Below are 11,044 nucleotides of genomic sequence, written 5' to 3'. Positions count from 1 at the left end.
AGTACCTTTTTAGTCAAACATTATTTTTGGATTTATTAAAATATTACATACAACAATTTAAAATGTACATAAGAATGTCATTCATAATCACACACACTCACTCACACACTCTCTCTCTCTCTCTCTCTCTCTCTCTCTCTCTCTAAACTGCTGATCACTTGAGGGCAAACATCAAAAACACAAATTTCTGAGGCAAGACCTCAAAGAAATTATAACCTAATGCAATTTTCTTATTTGCAAGATGCTGTTATTTTATTGCACATGACTATTAAACTGTACAGGTTAAATCAATTGCAGACGGCGGTTTCCATGAATGCTAGCAAAGCGTTGAACAAACTCGTTTAAGTCAACTGCTTTTGCACGGTCACTCTCAATGCTGAGCACAGCTAAATGGGACAATCTCTCAGTTAGCATAGTTGAGGGCAGGTGATTTTTTACGAGTTTTAGAGTGGAAAAACTGCGCTCACATCCAGCTGTGGTAACTGGTAAAACAGCTGCAATCTTGCATAAACGATGCATCTCATAAAACACCTCTTTAAAAGGGTCCAAATAACCTAGCAGTTCAATCAAAGATGAAGGGCAATTTTTTCCATCTCTTTTACTCCTTGCTAAAAGCCTCTCAACCTGAGTGAGTTCATTTTTCAGATCCTCAATATTTGAGCCATATGCTTCAGCAAGCAGCAAGACAATATCCTCTTTTAGGAAGTGATTGCTAACTGGGTTTAGCCCCTGTAAGCCTTTCATTATATTGCAACTGGGCGTTGAAAAACACTTCTGCATTTCCCCAATAATGGAGTCCATTATGGGCAGGAATATGTTTGTTCTAAAGGTATCCTTGCCATTAACTTGGCTTCTGTGACCAAGTGTGGATGTGACATAACTGTCATTTAGTGCTCTGGGTGTCTGTTTGGCTCTTTTTAGTCTAACAGTGATGGGGATGTTGCAGGTTTCACATGTGTGGATTACTGTGTTCCACAGCTCATTAAAGTACTCATCCTCATTGCGATGCTCTTCAAAGGTCTCCCTGAGGTTCTCAATTAAGTCTACAGCTCCTAGGAGATCCAAGTTTGGGGACTGTAGCAGCTCAGACAAAAACTTTGCGTCACCAAGCACCTGTCTAAATATGGCAAGTAGCCCAATGAAGTTCAGGTCAATTTGAAACATTAACCCTCGGGCCTTCGTAGATCTTTCAGGATCAACCTCATTTGATATGTCATCCAACACTTTGAGTACTGCAGGCAATCTATCAAAAAGGTTCCTACACGCAATGCCGCGACAGGCCCATCTGGTGTCGCTGAGGCTTTGAAGTTCTCTAGGGGGGCCACTAAACATCTCCGCTTGTACTTCCATCCACTTTTGATGGACATAAGAGCCGGAAAGAAACACATACAATTGCTGGAGCAAAGTTAAAAACTCCCCAGCCTCAGGGACCTTTTTGACGCAATCGACAATGACTAAATTTAAGCAATGAGCGTTGCAGTGGACATAAAAAGCATATTTGGCCACCTGTTTAACTCTTGTCTGCACCCCTGAGCACCGGCCACTCATAACTGCAGCGCCGTCGTACCCTTGGCCCACTAAATTCTCCTTGTATTCAAGGCCACACTGCTCCAAAGAAGAGATGATTTTGTTAGCTAAGGAGCTGGCATCCAAATGTTCGGCTTCCCAAAAGCCTAAGAAGCCCTCCCGTACTGCTCCCTCATAATAATACCTTAAGACTATGGACAATTGCTCCCTTTTGCTGAGATCTTTTGTTTCGTCAGATGTAACAGAGAAGTACTGACTAGATTTGACTTCTTTTAGTATGTCCTCCTGGACCATCCCTGCCAGGATTTGTAATATTTCGTTTTGGATATTTTTGGAAGTATACATCGCATTGTGGGGGCCTTCTGATAGTCTTTTTTGAATAAAAGAATCATGATCTCCTACTACGTGCAAAATCTCAAGGAAATTGCCTCTGTTCCTAGACTCATCATTTTCATTATGTCCACGCTGAGCGATATTTTGTACTGCAGTAAGACGCAATACCTGACCTATAGTCTTTATGTATTGTTGATTCTCTTTTATCTGTTTGCGATTCTCATCATTCATCATGCCTAATACTGATATGTTGCGTTTCATCATCTTTTGATGATCTCGCCATGTGGTCATTGCATTCAAATGCGCCTCAGATTTGGAATGTACACTAAAGCCACCATCTTTAAAAGTGGCCTTGCGCCAGTTTTTGTATCCCTCAGAAGAGGTATAAACAGTTTTGCTAGACGAAAAATGCCGACATGCAAAGCAATACGCAGCGTCCATGGCCACTGAAAATTTCCAACCAAGGATATTCCTCATACCACTGTCCTTGGAAGCTCCTCCTTGCCCCTCCCTGCATGGTTTTGGGAAATACCTTTAACACAGGTTGTGTCGGATCATCTGCCTTCAGCTTTGATATATCTGAGAAGAGAAAACAAAAAAACACAATCACAGCACTGACAACATGTTACAATTTTTGTTGCATTTATCTAAACAAGATCAGTTTTAATTTTGCCGCCTAGAGTTGGATATGTCTTTATCACAGCAGTGATTCAACGTACCATGAGGGCCAGCTTGACATTTGCTCCTCCTAGCCATCGCTCCAGTTTCACTTTCACACTCTTCACTGATTTGCCCTCTCTCTCGTCCTACATTTCCCTCTTCTTCAGTGGTCTGCTCCAGTCTCTTGTGCTGCTCATGACCCTCACACTGATCCTGCCCCTCGGTCTGCTTCTGGCCCTCAGTCCGCCTTAGTGTCTGCTGCTGCTCCTGAATCTTGGTCTGCTCCAGTCTCTTGTGCTGCTCATGACCCTCACACTGATCCTGCCCCTCGGTCTGCTTCTGGCCCTCAGTCCGCCTTAGTGTCTCCTGCTGCTCCTGAACCTTGGTCTGCTCCAGTCTCTTGTGCTGCTCATGACCCTCACACTGATTCTGCCCCTCGTGCTGCTCATGACCCTCGGTCTGCTTCTGGCCCTCAGTCCGCCTTAGTGTCTGCTGCTGCTCCTGAATCTTGGTCTGCTCCAGTCTCTTGTGCTGCTCATGACCCTCATACTGATTCTGCCCCTCGTGCTGCTCATGACCCTCTGTCTGCTTCTGGCCCTCAGTCCGCCTTAGTGTCTCCTGCTGCTCCTGAACCTTGGTCTGCTCCAGTCTCTTGTGCTGCTCATGACCCTCATACTGATTCTGCCCCTCATGCTGCTCATGACCCTCGGTCCGCCTTAGTGTCTCCTGCTGCTCCTGAACCTTGGTCTGCTCCAGTCTCTTGTGCTGCTCATGACCCTCATACTGATTCTGCCCCTCATGCTGCTCATGACCCTCGGTCCGCCTTAGTGTCTCCTGCTGCTCCTGAACCTTGGTCTGCTTCTGGCCCTCTGTCTGCTCCAGTCTCTTGTGCTGCTCATCTTTGTCTAACTTCTCTCCAGTCTCCCTCCTTCTCTCCCTGTCTTCTCCACCTGTGTCCAGTTCCCCCCTTTTTTCTTGGGTTGAAAGAACTTGGCTATGCCAAACCTTTTCATCTTGCATCCTAATCTGACCTGCAGTTTGTCAAACGTAAAAATAGCATGTTGGTTAAAACCATGTCGTACAATTCCAATTCATCTATCCATGTCAACTGAATCTTAATCCTTAGTAAAATGTAAATACTTTGACTAGATACATACTATTGTGTATTCCTATGAGAAGTTTTTTTTTAACTAACAATGCTGCAGAGCCATGAACAGCTGTTAACAATGTTACTGTTTATGTTCTTTCTAGTTGATCACGATTTTTACAAGTTTGGTCATGGCACTGATACATTGTATGACTTACCAGTCTTCAATAAACCGACAGTTTTGTACCAAGTCTGCCAAATTTCTGCTGGTTGAAGACTTTGGTGGTGTTCAGATGTGGAATGTAATGGAATTTTTGTTTTTAACAAAAAGGCACTCACTTCAGTAAGTTGAAGTAATTGTACAGAAATACATTTCAAATTGCATAAGCTACTAAGAAAAATGTGGTTATTCATGCATCAGATGCTGTGATGGCCTCAGCTTTCTGTTGGTTCATCTACCAGCAAACCCAATGAAATATTTAACTGTTATCTAAGCAATTACGATAATGATGTGTTGACTATCAGCTTCAAATGTCTAGACTAGTAGCCTACTCTGAGTAGGGCTTGAAAGTAGTGGGCTACTTTTACTTGTTGTGATTGAGTAGAATTTCAGTCATGTAGGGCTAACTGCAAAATGCGTGGTCAACCAGAGAGAAAACGGTCACGTTGTTGATAACAGGTGTCCATGTAAGTCAAACTTGCAGTGCTTGTGCATCACCAGCTTATGACACCGCTTAGATATCTCAGTTTAATTTGGCATCTCGACCATTTTTCAAAATTGGATAGTCAATCATAGATGCTGGGAAAGTGGATGCATACCTGATTTGGCTTCAGATTTCAAAAAAATCTGACAGAAAATATATTATTTTATAGTATTCTGCACGATGATAAAGTCTATATCGATTAGCATTACATTATAAATATAATCTATTATTATGAAAATACCTGACATGGTTCGAAGAACACAGGTAAATCAAATATCATTGCAATCATGTTTATTGTCTTCAAAACGTCAGTATCTGCATGTTACAGATCTCTGTTAGCTTTGTTTGTGTCAGGGACTTCCTGGAATGTCACATGATTATGGCTCTTCTTCATGTATTCCATATATGGACTATACTGTGCATAGGGCGCCCTCAGGCTGCTGGTATGGATTGAAAACAGTAACGTTACATCAGAGTATCCAGCGCTCATAATTATTACATCGACGCATTTGGGTATAAATTCAATAAATATAGATTCCTGTCTATAGAAATCTGATGTAAACCTATGAGAATCTATCAATATTTCTCCAAATCTGCACATTTTTGAGCTAAAAGCCCTGAGGGACGTTGTTTTGTCAAGCGCTTTCGTGACGACAGCACAGGATTTTTTTTTTCTGAATGGGAGCGGCCGACGTAGACGCTCATAATTCATATTAAAGGTATCGACTAATTTTTTCATTTCATAACTCCTGACATAAATTAAGACATAACTGTCACTATAAACAGTTTATTTAACAAATGAACAGGTTAAAGGGATAGTTCAGGATTTTAGACATGAATCTCTATAGCTTCCCCATAAGCAGTGTGATGCATTGACCATGACTTACCCCCGACAGCGTCCTGTGAGCCGAGCTCCGGTCCAGTTTTGGTCAAGATGAAATTAGTCCGGCAAGATTGCTGGGGTCACGGCAATAAAGCTTTTTTCTTCTCAAATCAATATGTGTTCAAAAGAGTGATATATTTGCGTCACTAAAACGTTGTCTATGGAGAGGTCAGACCTCGTAATGGCTTGGCACTATTTTCTCCCATGTCATATCACTGCGCGCTGCCGCTACCTACAGCCAGCTGCGGGCTGCGCAGGCACACACCACTTTTTCAGTTGTTCGGCAGTGTTTACAGCAGTGTTTACGTGCTCAGAACAGCTACACGAACGAGCTAACATAGCTACTCACCAAGAGCGATCAGTTTGTACAAGCTTTGTAGAAAATGGTGCGGACTTGTGACTATCCGGACTGTACAAACAAAGATGTGGCGCTTTCTCCTCACACATTTCAAAGATTTCCTGTGGCAGATGTTGCTCTGAGGCGACTTTGGCTCTGTCCATCCTCTCTCTTTCTGTCCTTTCTAACTCCATCTGGCGTAACTCGTCATCTGTGTATTCAGGTTCGTAAAGATATCCTTTTGGCTGTGTGTCGAAGTCAATGTTGTCATCGTCGCTGCTGTAGTCAGACATGTTATCGTTCTCTTTACGAGCTGTAAACAAAGTGACACGTGCGCGGCTCCCAGCTGGCTGTAGGTAGCGGCATCGCGCAGTGATATGACGGGGAAGAAAATAGTGCCAAGCCATAACGAGGTCTGACCTCTCCATAGACAGCGGTTTTGTGCTGCAAATATATCACTCTTTTGAACACATATTGATTTGAGAAGAAAAAAGCTTTATTGCCGTGACCCCAGCAAACTTGCCGGACTAATTTCATCTTGACCAAAACTGGACCGGAGCTCGGCTCACAGGACGCTGTCGGGGGTAAGTCATGGTCAATGCACCACACTGCTTATGGGGAAGCTATAGAGATTCATGTCTAAAATCCTGAACTATCCCTTTAAGCACACACAAAGAGCTAGACTAACGGTTAGACCCTTAGCTATCTGACCTGACGTTCATATAAAAATTCGATGAGACAAAGTATTGCGGATGTAAATAACGTAACAATATGGTTGTTGCAGGGTTAACTGTCTGCTTATGGACTTTTTCGACTTGGTGTCAAACTTACCTCTTAACTCACTGCTGCTAGCTGCTTATCCTCTCTTCTCCGAAACACTGCGTGCTGCCCTGCTGCCACCATAGACTGTAAAAAACTGCCACTGGTGAAATTGAAATTTGAAACCATTGTGAGGGGGAGCGGAGGGGATTCTAAATCGGCGATTTCTGTTTGAGAGGAGTTTGGTGCGGGTCTCCTTGGCCTTCAACGTGTAGGCTATGAACAAAAAATATACTTAAAAAATATTATCTGATTTATAAATGGGGTGGCAACAGGGGTAGCAAGACTAGTTCCCAGGGGTGGCAGCTGCCACCCTTTGCCACCCCGTAGATCCGCCACTGCTTGAGCGCCAGTTAGCATCAGTGTTAGCTACTGGCCCATTCAGTCTGTGTTCGATCACATTCATCACGTTTGGGGATTCCTCATTTACATTCATTAGTACTTCAAATCTGTTCTCAAGATGTATAGGCGGTGGTTGGAGACCAGTGTTTGCAATCTTTGTCAGAGCTGTATCTGGGGTAGAGGATGCTACTGCGGCAATATGTGAGGCTCGTGACAATCTGATGTGTCGAGTGCCTTTGGGTCTCCCTGTTTGTGCCATCGATTAGTAAGTCGATCGGCTTGTTTCTCTACCTGTCGAGGAGCACTAGTTTCATGGGACTCACCGGTATGCTGAGGGTGTCCATGTCGAAGCTCTGTTGTGTGCTCCATCTGGTTTGGTGGTCCCGTAAGTAACTTTGTTTCAAGAACTGCAATCCTTTTCTCGAAAAAAAATGGAATTGATTCAAGATACTTATCCACATGATAAAGAAGGTCTTGAATGTGCCAAAAATATAAATAACTCATTTTCGACCAAAAACTAAGTTACGGTCTTTTGCCTTTGCATGGCAAAATAGTGGAATAAAGTCATTATTTTTGTTTGTTTTTTTGCACACAAAAAGTATTCTCGTCGCTTTATAAACTTAAGATTGAACCACTGTAGTCACTTGGACTATATTAACGATGTCTTTACTACATTTTCTGGGCCAGCAAGTTATAATGTCTTAGAAGCCTATGGAGGAGTGATCCAGCTCTCAGATTTAATCAAAAATATCTTAATTTGTGTTCCGAAGATGAACGAAGGTCTTACGGGGTTGGAACAACATGAGGGTGAGTATTTACTGACAGAATTTTCATTTTTGGGTGAACTAACCCTTTAAATTGGGACCCCCATTTCATCATTCACAGACGTAACTCGCAGTGACTAAACGGAAGGAAACGTCTTGGTAACATATATAAATCTCGTTCCCTGAGGAGGAAACGGAGACGTTACATCCCTCTGCCACAACCACTGTACCGCTGGAACGGCCTGGAGTTCAGTGTCCTTTTATACCTACGCGGTGGGGCGGAGTTGTGCTATGCAAATTCCGCAGACCCATAGCATTTCCCTTGCCATTGGCTCGTTTTGTAGAACTCGAAGGTCATAGGTCAAGTCAAGTCATCTTCATTTATATAGCGCTTTTAACAATGTAGATTGTTTCAAATAGGGCTGACTTCTAATAGTCGAGGATTCGACGATTCGATTCGGAGAGGTCTGATTCGACTATGAACCTCATAGTCGAATACATGGGCGTCAGTTTGGTTTGAAATGTGCTGGGGACAGAGACGCATTCGCATTTTCAGAAGGGCTGGGTACCATTTTTATTTTATTTTTTCGCTTTCGCGCAGGTCATGTTTTGAAAGACGATGTCCTGTAGCTTACTAATGTAAATAAATAAAAATGTATTCAAAAACCTGCTTCACGTTTTCAGCAGGGCTGCGGAGCGGCTGTGGGTTGACTCCACACGGTTCTCATGTGCGTTAAAAAGCTTTACGTGGTTTAATGTACCTAAACAATGATTACCAAATTCCCCTCTCATGTTGCTCCTCATAACCACTTAAAATGGTAAAAAAAATCGAACCCAGAGTCCAATTATTATGGACGTTAACAGATATTAAGCGTTTCTGCTTCACATTTTCAGCAGGGCAGCGGAGCGGCTGTGGGTTGACTCCACACGGTTCTCATGTGCGTTAAAAAGCTTTAAGTTGTTTAATGTACCTAAACAACGATTACCAAATTTCCCTCTCATATTGCTCCTCATAACCACTGAAAATGATCAAAAAATCGAACCCAGAGTCCAATTATTATGGACGTTATCTGATATTAAGCGTTTCTGCTTCACATTTTCAGCAGGGCAGCGGAGCGGCTGTGAGTTGACTCCACACGGTTCTCATGGGCGTGAAAAAGCTTTACGTGGTTTAATGTACCTAAACAACCATCACCAAATTTCTCTCTCATATTGCTCCTCATGTTTATGAAATGTTATGATATATGTGCGATATATATATGTGTTTTTTAGCTCTTTTGTTTGAAATGGAAAAAATCTAGCTGCTATCTAAAAAAAAAAAAAAAAAAAAAAGGTTCGACTATCAGTCGACTACGGCAAAATCTAACGAATCAGATTCGACTATGAAAATCCTTAGTCGAAAACAGCCCTAGTTTCAAAGCAGCTTTACATAGATAAGCGTATAATTTAAGGTAACAGAGATTGTTTTGGCTTTATAGCGGTTCTTTAATAAAGTTATTTTCCAGCTAAAGTTAGTTTTGATTGATTCGCTTCCGTCGCAACAATCATTTGTTATTAAATTAGTGGCCGCTAAGACGACACCATTCTCTCTACACAGACTTTAAATGCGAACCTGTGAGAAACGCTGATGGCGTTCACATGCGCATTTAGAATTGGTTCTATAGTTATGTGCGTTTGAATATATGTGCGCAGGTATGTAATTCCCTACAAACCATGCCTAAACAAATTACTGGTCTTTCCTTATAAACTTTGATAGAGAATTTTATTATATTTTGTCACTTCGGGGTAGATACGCGAATTGAGTTTCCCGACGACGCTTTATCTGTAGAGTGGGAAAGGGATCCTCCATAAGCACTTTGGTGGCCATAGGTCTGTGAAAGCGCTATATAAATGCAGTCCATTTACCATAGGGAGAGACTAGTTGGCACTTCAGCACTGCGTTGTCATCGGTCCAGGCGAAGGTCCTTCGTCAGATCTGAATACGGCCTGGATCCGGCAGGCTGCGGGAAAACCTCGGGATAAACAAAGACACTAAAATTAGCGTAGATGCCATTCTTCTAATGATGTAACGAGTACATCAGGATTTATGGGAAGTGTTCCCGGTTCTGGCTGATCTAATCTATGCAGCCTAACATTGAATTAAAGAAGTCTATAATGTGTTATGTGTATGCTAGGTCAAAGAGATGTGTCTCTAATCTAGCTTTGAACTGACAGAGTGTGTCTGCTTCCCGGACAATGTTAGGAAGACTGTTCCAAAATTTTGGTGCTAACTAGGAGAAGGATCTACCGCCAGCAGTCGATTTTGATATTCTAGGTATTATCAACTGGCCGGAATTTTTGAGATCACAATAGACGTGAAGGACTATAATGCTTTAAGAGCTCGCTCAAGTACTGCGGAGCTAAACCATTCAGTGCTTTGTAAGTAATCAGCAATGTTTTAAAATTGATGCTATGTTTAATAGGGAGCCAGTGCAGTGTTGACAGAACTGGGCTAATATGGTCATACTTCCTGGTTCTGGTAAGAACTCGAGCTGCTGCGTTTTGGACCAGCTGTAGTTTGTTTATTAAGCGTGCAGGGCAACCACCCAGTAGAGCATTACAATAATGTAGCCTTGAGGTCATGAACGCATGAACTAGTTGTTCCACATTTGTCAATGAGAGCATATGGCGTAATTTAGATATATTTTTAAAGGTGCCCTAGAATGTGAAATTGAATTTATCTTGGCATAGTTAAATAACAACAGTTCAGTACATGGACATGACATACAGTGAGTCTCAAACACCATAGTTTTCCCTTTCTTATTTAAATCTCATTTTTGAAAAACACCCCTGAAAAACAGGCGAATCTCCACATAACACCGACTGTGACGCAACAGTTGGGATCATTAATATGTACGCCTCTAAAAATTTGCATATGCCAGCCCATGCTCAGTGCCAGGCGGAACTGCACTGCCGAATCATCAGAAGTTCTGCAGGTGAAGAAACAAGCAGGAGGAGGATCATAGGGAAAATGGCAGATCTATCTATAATCTGATACCGCTACAGTTTAATTTGAAGTTGTTAGTTGCTCTGCCCATTTCACCACGGACTGTTTTTCTAACCTGGAACAATATCAAGCAGCCAGGCTTCTCTTGGCGTCTCAAACGGACGAAGGGGGCAATTTCAACTAACGTTATATTCCCGCAAGCGGTAAGTAGTGATTTTATTAACAATATGTGGCGAGCAGGACGAGGTCGAGGGCCGTGGGAGAACGGCACGAGGCCGGTGGCGTGATTGCAAATGAGCGACACCTGCGCGACGCACCGGTCTCGCATCTCTCACGGAGGAGCGGAAGCATAAAGGAGGACTGACGACAGTGAAGAGCGAGAGAGGACAGGCCTGGATTTTATTTGATGTGTTGTTTCTGTTTTGTGTTGCCAGCAGTCGTCCGTGAGGGGCTGCTGGCTTTTACTTTCATTTTTGTATCTTGTTTATTTATTAAAATGTTGAATGTTCGTCGGTTCCCGCCTCCTTCTTCCCATAACATCTGAACCCCGTTACACAATAATTTACACTGTGTTATCTAGATCCAGCGCGATATTGTTTTTT

General features: G+C 42.6%; 1 protein-coding gene across 1 annotated transcript in view; it reads left to right on the top strand.

Annotated features, from left to right (window-relative positions):
* LOC307170061 (uncharacterized protein) overlaps window positions 1-11,044 on the top strand; it is a 128,398-nt gene that overhangs the window by 76,778 nt on the left and 40,576 nt on the right. The gene's annotated exons all lie outside the window — the stretch shown is intronic.

This window comes from Squalius cephalus, assembly GCF_949319135.1.
Source record: "Squalius cephalus genome assembly, chromosome: 13".
Lineage (NCBI taxonomy): Eukaryota > Metazoa > Chordata > Actinopteri > Cypriniformes > Leuciscidae > Squalius > Squalius cephalus.
The sequence above is the reverse complement of the archived record's forward strand: the minus strand, read 5'-3'. Positions and strand labels throughout refer to the sequence as shown.